Raw genomic sequence first — 15,470 nt, 5'->3', positions numbered from 1 at the left:
CTAAAATTATTCTTTAAATTGTAGAGTTGGTTGAAAAAGAACACATTTTTATTGGAAAACATAGACATTTAAATCGTTTGTCCGGCTCTATACAATTACCACAGCAGCCTTCTGCCAGGTGGGGCTGTAGAAGAAAAGCCATGCATCCGATGAAGTGAGCTGTAGCTCACGAAAGCTTATGCTCTAATAAATTTGTTAGTCTCTAAGGTGCCACAAGTGCTCCTTTTCTTTTTGCGAATACAGACTAATATGGCTGCTACTCTGAAACCTGCCATGCATCTGAAATCACTTTAAATGATTCTCCATGGATTCATAGGCTCCAAGAGCATAGGTGGTCTTGCTTTTTCCACATTATTGGTACGACACACTTTTCTCCAGTGGCTCAAGTAAAGAGGAATATGAATGACTGCTGACTACACTCTCCTGTTGCAGCGTGCTTTGTCATCACAGGGCTGAATCTCCATCCAGCAGCAGCCACCAGATTTCAGAGGACAGTCTTTCTCTGGTGGTTCTTTCACAATACAACATTTAAAAAAAAAAACCAATTCTTTCAAGTGCATTTCTCAACATGGGTCAGTCCTTCACCCTTTTTTCATTCAGTCCCACTACTCCCTTGCTTTAGCATGTAGTTTGGTCAGCGTGTGAGCAGTTCCTAATTTGGTGGTACAGCATAGCTACAGGCTAGTGCTTTACAATCATGCCAAGATTGTGGCCTTAAGAAAGATGTACTGTTATGGCATAACTCTAAAATGTCATTCAGAAACAGTACATTTAATAAGGGCATTTAATGCAACATAAACTCTCCTTAACCATCTCGGAAGCTTGGAAAAGCACCAACAGGTTGGTAACCAGCCAAAATAAACCTCTGCCATCAGAATAACAAAGCTTCAGTAGCCCTCTAGAACTGCATGTCACAGAATTTATCATGTACGTCAGGCAACCCTGTACTGACTATTCCAGCTTTCTGGTTATTCTTTCATCCAAATATTTATAGAAGTCACAATTTTCCAGTTTAAAAGAGCTTAACTCTTCCTTAGACTTTCAAAAGGTACTTGTAAAAATTCTCTCTGACCTCTGCATGTTAAAAGGGCAGCTCATGTCATGCTAACTAAAAGGTCTAATGGCTAGTATAATATACATAATTAATAACAATGTGTGAGAACAGAGACAGTGTCATCTAGTGGATAGGACACCGAACATGGCTCAGGGAACCTGGGTTCTACTCCTGGCTCTGTTTCTTTACTTTGAACAAGTTGTTTCCACTTTCTCTACCTTTTGCCTTTTTTGTCTGTTTTGACTGTAAGCTCTTTGGGGGCAGGGTCTGTTTCACTATGTGTGTATACAGGCCTAGCTCACTGCAGCCCTGATCTCAGCTGACCCTCTAAGCACTACCATTATACAAATAATATGAAGAACAGAACCAGTACTAAATTCTACAGGTAGGAGCCATTATTCCAAAGTAACTTTGCTGGCTGTATTTGAGTAAGCTAGAGCCTTGCAGTCAAATGTTATTGGATCATTCATTTCAAGTAAAATATGTATTTTATTCTAATTCTTTATTGAATGCTTTCAGACTCATTCATGTTCATATTTATTTATATTAACAAATGGAATTGAATCAAATACAAGTAGCTGATGCATCGTAAAAGGTGTATTAAATAAACTGACCTGTAATTTTAATCTGTTTAGAAACATAACATTTTCAAATCCTTGGCAGATGAGATGAAAAGTTTTTGATTTTAATAATAATAAAAAAACCAGCTAAAGAAGACACCTCTCAACCTACTTTTCCCCACTTCTCAGAGTTTACATTTGTGGATTTGAGTCTTAAAGGAAGAAAGGGGAAAACTTGCCTTCATTGTCTGGTTTAGCTCAGCCATCCAAATGACTACCGTGCTATAATGCATTTGTATATGGCAGAAGGCAGGATTTATTAAGTTGACTCTTTTGGGTCCTGATCTTACTCTAGGGTTGCCAATTTTCTAATTGCACTCTTGCCCCACCCCTTCCCCGAGGCCCCGCCTCTGCCTCACCCCTTCTCCAAGGCCCTGCCCCCTGATCACTCCATCCCCCCTCCCTCTGTCACTTGCTTATTTTCACGGGCTGGGGCAGAGCACTGGGATGCAGGAGAAGGTGAGGGCTTCAGCTGTGGTCAGGGATGAGGGGTTTGTGTGCAGGAGGGGGCTCTGGGAATGGGGCTGAGGGGTTCAGCATGTGGTAGGGGACCCTGGGCTGAGGCAGGGAGTTCGGATGTGTGAGGGGGTATGGGCTCTGGGCTGGGGGGTGTGGGCTCCAGGGTGGGGCCAGAAATGATGGGTTCAGGGTGCAGGAGGGGGATCCAGGCTGGGGCAGAGTGTTGGGTGTGGGACGGGATGAGGGCTCTGGGATGGGGCTGGGGATGAGGGGTGGGGTGCAGAGAGGGTGGGGTTTGGGCTCTGGGAGGGAGTTTGGGTTCAGGAGGGGGCTTGGGGGTGGGAGTGCAGGGCGTGGGCTCTGGGAGTGTGTTTGGGTGCAGGAGGAGGATCAGGGTGCTGGATCTGGAGGGCACTCAACTCGGGAGGCTCCCCACAAGTAGGGACATGTCCCTTGGCTCCTAGGTGGAGGCACGGCCAGGCGGCTGTGTGTGCTGCCTCAGCCCACAGGTATCACCCCCGCAGCTCTCACTGGCCACGGTTCTGGACTTTTAATGGCCTGGTCAGCAGTGCTGATTGGAGCCTCTGATATGCTCTACAAACCGCAAATATGCCATATTTATTGAAAATACAACAGTTAGCATATGCTTTTCAGTCACACAACATACACACAAACACACACACACACAAGTCCTGCAGATGGTCTTTATAGTTACCAGTCTGTTGTAGCTCAAGTCAATCTAATGGCCAGTTAGACTGAGCACGAGTGAGGAGCTGGGCTCTGTTGGTCGCGATCCGATGCTTGAGGCTTTGCAGGACTGAACCCAGAGTTCCATGTCAAAACACCCCATCTTTATAGTTGTAAATTCCCATATGAGTCCATGCATTTTGCAATGTCATCCTGTAATCATTAGTCCTTAAGTGATGTTAATCTTGGGGTTTTCTGCTGTTGTTATTTGATGGTTATTGTTGGGCTTCCCATCATTATCTCTTATTTGTTTTCTCACCTTCGGGGGTGCCTGCCTCACCTCTGAGGTCATCATTGCTGCTAACATGTTTAGCCTTGGATACAATGGATATTTTCTGATTTCTCCTGGTGTTTCCAAGTGTCTCACTTTTTCTTGACCACCTGGACATTTGTGATGGCCTTCACACCTTATCTTTTCCTGATGCATGCATTCCTCATTCACACAAACAGTCTCTCACAGAAAGCTTCAAAGGCATACAGAATACATTATAAATTAAGTTTTGCTAAATCTTATAACTAAAACAATTCACATTGGGGCTTGAGGCCCTCAACATTTCTTTAATCTATTTATCGTAGACAAAATACAAAATCCTGTCTTTTACTTACTAAACCTTAAAACAAAGAAATGTATATTTAACTAGAATGCCTAATTTGTAATACATATAGGAAACCATAGTAGACATTATAACTTATCCTAAAACAAAAGGGTGACCATAATCAGTCATAAGGATTATTCTGGTCTGTCCCTGCCTTAACATCAGTACAGACGCCGGCAATCTGTCAGATGCATTCCTACCAAAGTCCCAAAGGGTCATTCCTTTCTGCTATTCAAAAAGGGTGGCTGGTAAAATGAAATCAAGACATACATTAGTACCTCTATTCTTATAGTACAATTATAAAATCCTGCTCCTACACCTTCAGGGTCCCTTTTTGACCAGGCATTCCGGTCAAAAATTGGACACCTGGCAACCCTAAGGCTCACTCTCATTTAAGTCAGTAGCAATGCTCCTGCTGATGTCAGTGGGTGCAGGAATAGAACACATTCATGAGCACACAGAACTGAATTGTCTCTTCATTCAAATCTGTTTGGATTATAAATTTTTTAAGGCAATAACTAATTCTGTAAAGTCCATAGGACGTGAGTGACCTATTTTTGTGCCTGTCATATGCTATCTTTTTGCCATGCATACAGGAATATTTTTCAGAACTTCTGGGTTCTTTTCCTAATTTTGATCCAGACTCTCTGTATGATCTGTGGGCATACAATGTTCAGTACAGTTATGCAAGTGTGTAAGTCTTTGCAGTTTAGTAATGAGTTAATGGTATTCTTAAGAGATGTTTCAAAGGAAGAGAGAAAATAAGTCATAGTAGGGGGAGAATTGTGCTATGATCCCCAACCTGCAGTGAGCTTCTTTCAGGCACAGCTGTATCACTGCAGCATGGGGCTTATGTGTGGCTAAACTTGATCAGTTTTTTAATTGAATACTATGGAAACCACCCTGGGAACAGGCACCCAACAGGAGCACTTTTTTGTATAATGTTATACATCAAAATAAATGAATATATTTCAGAAGTCTCCATGAAATACAGAACCCACTTGACATCAATCATTGGACCTTCAGCTACAGAATCAGCCAGCAAACCTTCAGATGGTGAGAAAAGAGAACCCCACCACTGCAGAAAACAAAATACAGCCAAGATAAACCCCAGTACCAGTCATTACAAAGTGGGCCCAGCACCAAGACTCAGAGGCGTGGTCTTCAGGAAAAAGGGTGTGTTCGAACACGTGTTAACTACTTAACACCCTGTCAATGTTCCCTCTAAGTTTTCACAGGCCGTGTGCACAAAAAATTTCTTCTGTGCAAATTTTTGTGCACAACGTGTTTCGCCGTGTGCACGGGGTTTAGGATCTGTGTGGGCACGCACACGCGCCCATTTTAGAGGGAACAGTGACCCCTATCTACATAGTGGCTGGGAGGTGCTTCCCAGCGCCCAGACAGACCGGCCCTGGCCACATTGGCAGCGGTTGTGTCTAGCCCCAGACTACAGACCCGCCCGCCCCCCTGCCAGGGTACCCACTCAGCACGTGGGCACCTACGTGTTAAAACTGCAACGGCCCCGTCTACACTAGGGTTCCAGCCCGTGTTAGAATTCCCGCTCGGTTGGGGGGGGGGTTACTGATCGCGCCCTAACCCTGTGCCAGGCGCTCCGCGGAAGGGCAGAAGCACAACTCCCCGCGGCGGGAGCCAGGGCGCCCAGCTGCAGAGCGCAGCCACCCACCCGAGGGCAGCTCCGGGTGCCCCGAGCAAAGCGCCCGCCTGCCTTGAACGCCGCCTGCCAGCCAGCGGAGCGAGCCCTGCCTTGCGATTCATCCCCCCTCCCCGCCCCCAGGAGGTGCGACCAGCCGGCAAGTCCCGCTGGATTTCCGGGAGCAGCGGCTCTGCAGGTGCCGGAGAAGCGAGCGCTCTGCCCTGCCCGCCGCGTGGCTCCGATCCCCGCTGTGCCTGGGCTGGCGGCGGCTCCATCTCTCCCTCCACACGGTGCAGGGCTGCAGCCCGGAGAGCGGACCCCAGCCCACCTCCTGTGGGTAAGTTACAGAAGCTTCCCTCTGCCTCTCTCCTCTGCTCTCTTCCCCCAAGGCCCCTCAGCTTAGTCCCGGGGGCGGCATCTTGTATGAACTGTATGGAAGTTGCATCCCCTCTGGAGATACGGGGGGCAGCGGAGTTTGGCTCTGACCTGACTGTGTCTGTCGGGGAAGGAGACCAGCTCTAGAACGCTTGGGTGAAAGAAACTCTGTCCAAGCTAAAAGAAAAGGAGGACTTGTGGCACCTTAGAGACTAACAAATTTATCGGAGCATAAGCTTTCGTGAGCTACAGCTCACTTATGTTGCCTTTAGACTGTGTCATTCCAGTTCATGCCACACCAAGGCAACTATCTAAATGCTGCTTGGATAAACTTTGGACCTGTTGACCCATGAGGAAGTGAAATGAATAAATTGGGTGGATGAGGAAAGTTTTGACCATCAGAGATAAGGAAATGTTATTGAAGAAGAGCAGGTTTATAGTGTTGCTGCCAGTAACAATCACTAAATTTTACCAAAAAGAAAAGGAGTACTTGTGGCACCTTAGAGACGAACAGATTTATTAGAGCATAAGCTTTCGTGAGCTACAGCTCACTTCATCGGATGCATTTGGTGGAAAATGCATCCGACGAAGTGAGCTTTAGCTCACGAAAGCTTATGCTCTAATAAATCTGTTCGTCTCTAAGGTGCCACAAGTACTCCTTTTCTTTTTGCCAATACAGACTAACACGGCTGCTACTCTGAAACCTGTAAATTTTACCAGGCTCTCAAGACCATGTAGGGATTTGAGCGGTATCATTGTTGTGATTTCTATTGCTATTTTCAATGGTTTAGAAGTTCATTATATTTTACAGTCTCTCTCTCCCTCTCTATATGTCTAGAGAGAGAGCAGAAATTTAAAGGTCAATGTACACCAGGATGTTTTACAAGTCAAATAATATTGAGTAGTACTGAGCTTCATATGAAAACGCATATAAGCGCTATACAGTCTATTCTCTAATTCACAGCAAGATGTAAACACATGCAAAATGTAATTTTAAAAAATTGTATTAAGGCCTCCATGAAATAGCTAGGACAGATTATCTGAACTCTGTTAACTTTAAAAAGCTAACACTGGCTTTTAAACCTTGATATTAACTTAGATGGACCAAAAAACCTCTGTATTCTATATGCTCAGTGAAATGTTCTGCCACTTTTAGACTAGGAGCTAACATGGAAATTTAGATCCCTGCCGGCGCTGTGTGCTGTTGATACCCTGTGCTATACAGGAGGTCAGACTAGATTAGGGGTTCTCAAACTTCATCCCACTGCAACCCCCTTCTGACAACAAAAATTACTTCACAACCCCAGGAAGGGGGACCGAAGTCCAATCCCCACGGCCATGGGTGGAAGGGTGAAAGCTGAAGCCCAAGCCCCACTGCCCAGGGTGGGGGGCAAACCCAGGAGGGGGGCCAAAGCTGGAGCTTGAGGGCTTCAGCCCTGGGTGCAGGGGCTGAAGCCAAAGCCTGAGCCTTGCCACCCAGGACTGAAGCCCTGGGTGGCAGGGCTTGGACTTTGGCTTCAGCCCAAGGCTCCAGCAAGTCTAACACCAGCCCCGGTGACCCGATTAAAATGGGGTCATGGCTCACAGTTTAAGAACTACTGCACTAGATGATCTGATGATCCCGTTTGGCCTTAAACTCTATGATTCTATTAACGACACAAAAGGTCTCCAGGACGATGACACCACTGAGGTTTGATCCTGCTTGTACTGGAGTCAGTGGCAAAACTTCTATTGACTTCAACTGGAGCAGGATTGGGTCCTTGCTGAATAAGCAGCAGCAATTTTCCTCCCCACTCTAGGTGTTAGCCCCTTGCTGTGTATTCATTTTAAAATAGTCGCTCCTTGCCAGGGGATGTTGTGAAGGCCAAGACTGTTGCAGGGTTCAAAAAAGAACTAGATAAATTCATGGAGGATAGGTCCATCAATGGCTATTAGCCAGGATGGACAGGGATGGTGTCCCTAGCCTCTGTTTGCCAGAAGCTGGGAATGGGCAACAGGGGATGGATCACTTGGTGATTATTTGTTCTGTTCATTCCCTCTGGGGCACCTGGCATTTGGCACTGTCGGAAGACAGGATACTGGGCTAGATGGACCTTTGGTCTGACCCAGTATGACCGTTCTTAAGGGACAGAGTCTGATACCCTTACCACAATATAGTAGCAGTTGACTTCACAGTTAGTTCCCCTGACTTCAGTGGGACCACTTGTAGAGTGAGAAACCATTCAATGGGTACAGAAATCTGGCCCCTAGTTACAGGTTAATGTGGAGCAATGTTTCTCATCTGGTGGGTTGCAACCTCCCACCAGAGGTCAGAAGGCATTGAGTTTTATTACAGTAGATAGCAAAGAATATCTTGCTCTTATACACCCTTTACCCTTCAAGGCCAGGTATTCTCTATCAGCCTGGCACACATACATAAATTAGGTAGGCTTCTTATTATCACTGATAACTTTTTAAAAAAATATTTTTTACTCTTGCTTTAATAGTAAATATAAGGGATTTTAAATTTGTTGAATTTGAATAAGGGGTCAGAGAAGGCTGAGAAACACATAAGTAGAGGATCAAATGAAAACACTCAGACTTTGGTGCGAAGGCTTGGCTGCTTTAATCTGAGAGACCTTGATTCACTGGAATAGCGCCTGCTCATATGCTAAAGTTGGTTAGCCACTGCAGCCCTGTAGTTTGGCAATAACATATTTGTTACTGCAATGTGAACATCCTATACAGAGCAGTCTGACTTAATTTGTACAGAAACTTATCCTCTGCCAGGAAAGGGATTGTTAATCAATTTACTGTTGGTAGTATGATATTACAGTTACTGTACTGCACCTAGAGAGCTAAAAGCACAAGCAATTCCACCTTGAACTATGTAGCTAAGGGTATGTCTACAATACGAAATTAGGTGGAATTTACAGAAGTCATTTTTTTTAGAAATCATTTCTATATAGTCGATTGTGTGTGTCCGCACACAAAATGCTCTAAGTGCATTAAAGTGCATTAACTCGGCGGAGTGCTTCCACAGTACCGAGGCTAGCATCAAGTTCCAGAGTGTTGCACTGTGGGTAGCTATCCCACAGTTCCCGCAGTCTCCGCCGCCCATTGGAATTCTGGGTTGAGATCCCAATGCCTGATGGGGCAAAAAACATTGTCACGGGCGATTCTGGGTACATGTCATCAGGCCCTCCCTCCCTCTGTGAAAGCAATGGCAGACAATCATTTCGCACTTTTTTTCCTGAGTTACCTGTGCAGACGCCATACCATGGCAAGCATGGAGCCCGCTCAGCTCACTGTCACCGTATGTCTCCTGGGTGCTGGCAGACGTGGTACTGCATTGCTACACAGAAGCAGCAACCCATTGCCTTGTGGCAGCAGACGGTGCAATAGGCCTGATAACCATCGTCATCGTGTCCGAGGTGCTCCTGGCTGCCTCGGTAAGGTCGGTCAGGAGTGCCTGGGCAGACATGGGCGCAGGGACTAAATTAGGAGTGACTCAGCCAGGTCATTCTCTTTAGTCCTACTGGCAGTCCTATTGTACCATTTTATGGCGAGCAGCCAGGAGATGAGGATGGCTAGTAGTTTTATTGCACCATCTTCTGCTGGGCAGCCAGGAGATGAGGATGGCTAGCAGTCCTACTGCACTGTCTGCTGCCAGCCAAAGATGTAAAAGGTAGATGGCGTGGATCAAAACAAGAAATAGACCAGATTTGTGTTGTATTCATTTGCTCCCCCCTCCCTTCCTCTGTGAAATCAACGGCTGACAATCGTTTCGGTGCGGTCTGTCAGGGGCACCTTGAAAGGTTTAATGGAGCTTCAGTCCTGCCTGAAATACCGGGGGGAGGGATAGTTCAGTGGGTTGAGCATTGGCCTGCTAAACCCAGGATTTTGAGTTCAATCCTTGAGGGGGCCATTCTGTGTGACAGTTGTTCTTGTTTCTCCTTGATGTAAAGCCACCCCCTTTGTTGATTTTAATTCCCTGTAAGCCAACCCTGCAAGCCATGTCATCAGTCGCCCCTGCCTCCGTCAGAGCAACAGCAGACAATTGTTCCGCGCCTTTTTTCTGTGCAGATGCCATACCACGGCAGGCATGGAGCCCGCTCAGATCACTTTAGTAATTAAGAGCACATTAAATACCACGTGCATTATCCAGCGGTGTATGCGGCACCAGAACCTGGCAAAGCGAAAATGGGCGAGTAGGCGACGTCAGTGCGGTGACGAGAGTGATGAGGACATGGACACAGACTTCTCTCAAAATACGGGCCCTCGCAATGTGGGCATCATGGTGCTAATGGGGCAGGTTCATGCGTGGAATGCAGATTCTGGGCCCGGGAAACAAGCACAGACTGGTGGGACCGCATAGTGTTGCAGGTCTGGGACGATTCCCATCAGCTACGAAACTTTTGCATGCATAAGGGCACTTTCATGGAACTTTGTGACTTGCTTTCCCCTGCCCTGAGGCGCCAGAATACCAAGATGAGAGCAGCCCTCACAGTTGAGAAGCGAGTGGCAATAGCCCTGTGGAAGCTTGCAACGCCAGACAGCTACCAGTCAGTCGGGAATCAATTTGGAGTGGGCAAATCTACTGTGAGGCCTGCTGTGATGCAAGTAGCCAATGCAATCAAAGATCTGCTGATATCAAGGGTAGTGAGTCTGGGAAATGTGCAGGTCATAGTGGATGGCTTTGCTGCAATGGGATTCCCTAACTGTGGTGGGGCCATAGACGGAACCCATATCCCTATCTTGGCACCGGAGCATCAAAGCGGCGAGTACATAAACCTCAAGGGGTACTTTTCAATAGTGCTGCAAGCACTGGTGGATCACAAGGGATGTTTCACCAATATCAATGTGGGATGGCCGGGAAACATACATGATGCTCGCATCGTCAGGAACTCTGGTCTGTTTCAAAAGCTGCAGGAAGGGACTTTATTCCTAGACCAGAAAATAACCGTTGGGATGTTGAAATGCCTATAGTTATCCTGGGGGACCCAGCCTACCCCTTAAAGCCATGGCTCATGAAGCCATACACAGGCAGCCTGGACAGTAGTCAGGAGCTGTTCAACTACAGGCTGAGCAAGTGCAGAATGGTGGTAGAATGTGCGTTTGGACTTTTAAAAGCGTGCTGGTGCAGTTTACTTACTTGGTTAGACCTCAGAGAAACCAATATTCCTACTGTTATTATGGAGCGCACAGCAAGTAGTAATATCTGTGAGAGTAAGGGGGTGACGTTTATGGTGGGGTGGGAGGTTGAGGCAAATCGTCTGCTGCTAGTTACATGCAGCTAGACACCAGGCAGTTAGAAGTGCATAGGAGGGCACGGTGCGCATCAAAAAAGCTTTGAAAACCAGTTTAATGACTGGCCAGGCTACAGTGTGAAAGTTCTGTTTGTTTCTCCTTGATAAAACTGCCTCCCCCCCTTGGTTCCCTGTAAGCTAACCACATTCCCTTCCCACCTTCGATCACCGCTTGCAAAGGCAATAAAGTCATTGTTGCTTCACATTCATGCATTCTTTATTAATTCATCATACAAATAGGGGGATAACTACCAAGGTATCCCGGGTGGGGTGGTGGAGGAGGGAAGGACAAGGCCATACAGCACTTTAAAAATTTAAAACTTATTGAATGCCAGGCCAGCCTTCCATTGCTTGGGCAATCCTCTGGGGTGGAGTGGCTGGGTGGCCAGAGGCCCCCACACTGTGTTCTTGGGCGTCTGGGTGAGGAGGCTATGGAACTTGGGGAGGAGGGCGGTTGGTTACACAGGGGCTGTAGTGGCAGTCTGTGTTCCTGCCTTTCCTGCAGCTCAACCATATGCTAGAGCATATTAGTTTGATCCTCCTGCAGCCTCAGCATTGAGTCCTGCCTCCTCTTATCACGCTGCTGCCACTTTTTAAGTTCAGCCCTCTCTTCAGCCCGCCACGTACTCTCTTCAGCCCACCACCTCTCCTCCCGATCATTTTGTGCTTTCCTGCGCTCTGACATTGTCTGCCTCCACGCATTCGTCTGTGCTCTGTCAGTGTGGGAGGTCAGCATGAGCTCAGAGAACGTTTCATCGCGAGTGCGTTTTTTTCGCCTTCTGATCTTCGCTAGCCTCTGGGAAGGAGAAGATCCTGTGATCCTTGAAACACATGCAGCTGGTGGAGAAAAAAAAAGGGACAGTGGTATTTAAAAAGACACATTTTATAGAACAATGGGTACACTCTTTCACTGTAAATCTTGCTGTTAACATTACATACATAGCACATGTGCTTTCATTACAAGGTTGCATTTTGCCTACCCACATCACGTGGCTAGCCCCTTCCCCCTCTCCATGGCTAACAGTGGGGAACATTTCTGTTCAGCCATAGGCAAACAGCCCAGCAGGAATGGGCACCTCTGAATGTCCCCTTAAGAAAAGCACCCTATTTCAACCAGGTGACCATAAATGATATCACTCTCCTGAGAATAACACAGAGAGATAAAGAACAGATGTTGTGTGAATGCCAGCAAACATACACTGCAATGCTTTGTTCTGCAATGATTCCCGAGTACGTGCTACTGGTCTGGAGTGGTAAAGTGTCCTACGATGGTGGACGGAATAAGGCTGCCCTCCCCAGAAACCTTTTGCAAAGGCTTTGGGAGTACATCCAGGAGAGCCACGAATGCCAGGGAAAATTAATCATTAAACAAGCTTGCTTTTAAACCATGTATACTATTTAAAAAGGTACACTCACCAGAGGTCCCTTCTCCGCCTGGCGGGTCTGGGAGGCAGCTTTGGGTGGGTTTGGGGGGTACTGGCTCCAGGTCCAGGGTGAGAAACAGTTCCCAGCTGTCGGGAAAACCGGTTTCTCTGTTTGCTTGCTGTGATCTATCTACAAACTCATCATCATCATCTTCCTCGTCCCCAAAACCTGCTTCCACGTTGCCTCCATCTCCATTGAAGGAGTCAAAGAACACAGCTGGGGTAGTGGTGGCTGAACCCCCTAAAATGGCATGCAGCTCATCATAGAAGCAGCACGTTTGGGGCTCTGACCCGGAGCGGCCGTTTGCCTTTCTGGTAGGCTTGCCTCAGCTCCTTAAGTTTCAGGCGGCACTGCTTCGGGTCCCTGTTATGGCCTCTGTCCTTCATGGCCTGGGAGATTTTGACAAATGTTTTGGCATTTTAAAAACCGGAACAGAGTTCTGATAGCACGGATTCCTCTCCCCATTCAGCGATTAGATCCCACATCTCCTGTTTGGTCCATGCTGGAGCTCTTTTGCGATCTGGGACTCCATCATGGTCACCTCTGCTGATGAGCTCTGCATGGTCACCTGCAGCTTGCCACACTGGCCAAACAGGAAATGAGATTCAAAAGTTTGCGGGCCTTTTCCTGACTACCTGGCCAGTGCATCTGAGTTGAGAGTGCTGTCCAGAGCGGTCACAATGGAGCACTCTGGGATAGCTCCCGGAGGCCAATACCATCTAATTGCATCCACAGCACCCCAAATTCGACCCAGCAAGGCCGATTTCAGCGCTAATCCTCCTGTCGGGGGTGGAGTAAGGAAATTGATTTTAAGAGTCCTTTAAGTCGAAAAAAAGGGCTTCGTCGTGTGGACAGGTGCAGGGTTAAATCAATTTAATGCTGCTAAATTCAACCACAACTCCTAGTGTAGACCAGGGCTAAGTCTTTCTAGCTGGGGCTGTAACAGATTTGTATCCTCTGTGGACTGGGTACAGAGGGGGATGGGTAATACACTGACCAATGTGTTACACTGTATTTTAAGTACTCATGGCTTGTCTGAAAAAAGCAATTACATTTTGTTGCTATGATGTTGTCTGAGAACTGGATACAAGGAAGAACAGAGTGGACAGAAATAGCCATGACAAGTGGACAGTTTTCTGTTACAAAACATAGTTTTCTATGTACTGAAATCACTTCTGAACTCATTCATTACAACATATGGGGGGGAGGGGTGTTTCCCCAATTGAGTCTGATGTTTTAATTTTGAAAATAAATGAACTCCCAGAGGTAGCCACACAAATAGTAGTGAGGTTAAAACATTCTAAAAAGGAAGTTGGGAAAAGTATCTTTTGAAGCTTGAAGACAGTAAATGTCTTTGTCATTCTTATAAAATTATAACTACTTTAATTTACATTGGTCTTTTCAATTGGACTAGTTGATGAAGCTCTTGAAACTGATACATCTCATTAAATTATAATCTGAAACTGGCAACAAAATTGGTTAGGTTTACTTTACCAGTGCAGAATAAAGAAGCTGATGCAAAACAAAAGGAGCCATTCTATTAAAATTAAATATACAATACAATAGTTATACAGTCATACAATAGTTAAGACTTTTTAGCATATTGTTGTACTATGCTGTGTCTTTCCATATATAGTTATCATTCCAAACTTTCGTTTTCTTGTGTCCAAACCCAGTTTCTTCTAACACCAGTATTCTGTTGACTGTAGCTGTCAGTGCTGGCTAGTGGAAAGTAGGAGTTGCAAGATTACTATTTATTTTTAAATGCGACTCATTTCTGTTCTGCTTCATAGAATGAATCAGTGCATAGTTTGGAATGGACTCTTACTTACATGTGAGCCTAGATATAACTGTGATGGATGCCTTGGAAATATACATAACTGGTTTTCCACTGATCTAATTATGGGCTGGATAAAGTCTTACAAGTTCTGTAAGTAGGGGCACAGCACAAGATTCAACTGATCTTTCTTCTGATTCTTTAGCAGAAATCTCTCTCCTCGCAGGATTCACAATTTCTTTCCTTTTCTGTCTGATGCATCACCCTACCTTTCAGTTTGGCTATTTCTAATGTTAATAGTTATAATGTTTTAGGACCCCCTTTTCCCAATCAGAGAAAGTTTGCACAGAATGGTATAGCCTTTTATTTTATTTAAAGTGAATTCTGTAATATGGTATTACAACACCGTGAGTTTGGCTCTGGCAGCTACAGTTTCAAGCTTAACAGAGTGAAAGTCATCTCTGCTACTTTCTTTAGAGTTAGAGTCTCTAGGAACACCAAAGACCAAGGGTAGTGACCACACGTACATTCTATTTTACAAGTATTATTAAAGTTACAATGAAAGTTATGATTACCCAAGCATATAGAAATTCTATACCAGTGGTTCCCAAACTAGGGGCGCCACTTGTTCAGAGAAAGCCCCTGGCGGGTCAGGCCAGTTTGCTTACCTGCCACGTCCACAGGTTCGGCCAATCGCAGCTCCCAGTGGCCACTGTTCACTGTTCTTGGCCAATGGGGGCTTCAGGAAGTGGTGCGGGCCGAGGGACGTGCTGGCCACCCTTCCCACAGCCCCCATTGGCCTGAAGTGGCGAATCACGGCCAGTGGCAGCTGCGATCGGCCGAACCTGCAGACGTGGCAAGTAAACAAACCAGCCTGGCCCACCAGGGGCTTGCCCTGAACAAATGGTGCCCCTAGTTTGGGAACTACTGTTCTATACAGACCTATGCACAAGTTGCAAATATAGCTTTACTCACATCCTTAACAATAGTGTTAGGCTCTGATCGGTCTCCCGTGGCTTGATCATCAGTAGAGGGAGAGTTTCTGCTGGAGTCTCCCATAGGGAGCTCAATTTTCTGGGCATCCTCTTTTTTATAATATGATTCTGTCTATACCTACATTCTGTGCGTGTCCATAAAAGTGTCAACCCCCTTTTCTCTTATTGGTCTGTGTCCCCTAGAAACATAAGGGACCCCAATTTTCTATAGGCTGTGTAAGTCCCCTTTGTTCTCATTAGCATCGATGCACAGCCTGTATCCTGTAGTTAAGACACATGTCTAAGACAGATGCGCCTTTACACTATTTTTATGATCTAATATTAATCTTCTGGGTATTTTTGTGCAATATTACCTCTTGGTACCTCTTTTCCCATAATCTTAAAGCATCGGGTTACTTTTTTTCCGGTCACTTATGTCATCATTTCTTATCTACAAAGCCTAAAATAGCTAAGCTAAAGTCTTGCGGGCATCAACCTACA

General features: G+C 46.0%; 1 protein-coding gene across 12 annotated transcripts in view; it reads left to right on the top strand.

Annotated features, from left to right (window-relative positions):
* TMC5 (transmembrane channel like 5) overlaps positions 1-15,470 on the top strand; it is a 72,401-nt gene that overhangs the window by 2,562 nt on the left and 54,369 nt on the right. For 2 of the 12 annotated variants that reach the window (XR_006274828.1, XR_006274827.1), the window contains exon 1: positions 5,097-5,467. The exons of 6 other annotated variants lie outside the window; for them this stretch is intronic. The gene's annotated coding sequence lies outside the window, so the exon portion shown is untranslated. Of the gene's footprint in view, positions 1-5,053; positions 5,468-15,470 lie in introns of those variants that run through there. 4 more of the 12 variants (XM_038418028.2, XM_038418024.2, XM_038418026.2 and 1 more) reach the window with 4 other exon arrangements.

Source organism: Dermochelys coriacea, chromosome 10, assembly GCF_009764565.3.
Source record: "Dermochelys coriacea isolate rDerCor1 chromosome 10, rDerCor1.pri.v4, whole genome shotgun sequence".
In the NCBI taxonomy this organism is placed as follows: Eukaryota; Metazoa; Chordata; order Testudines; family Dermochelyidae; genus Dermochelys; species Dermochelys coriacea.
This window is presented reverse-complemented; position numbering and strand designations above follow the sequence as displayed.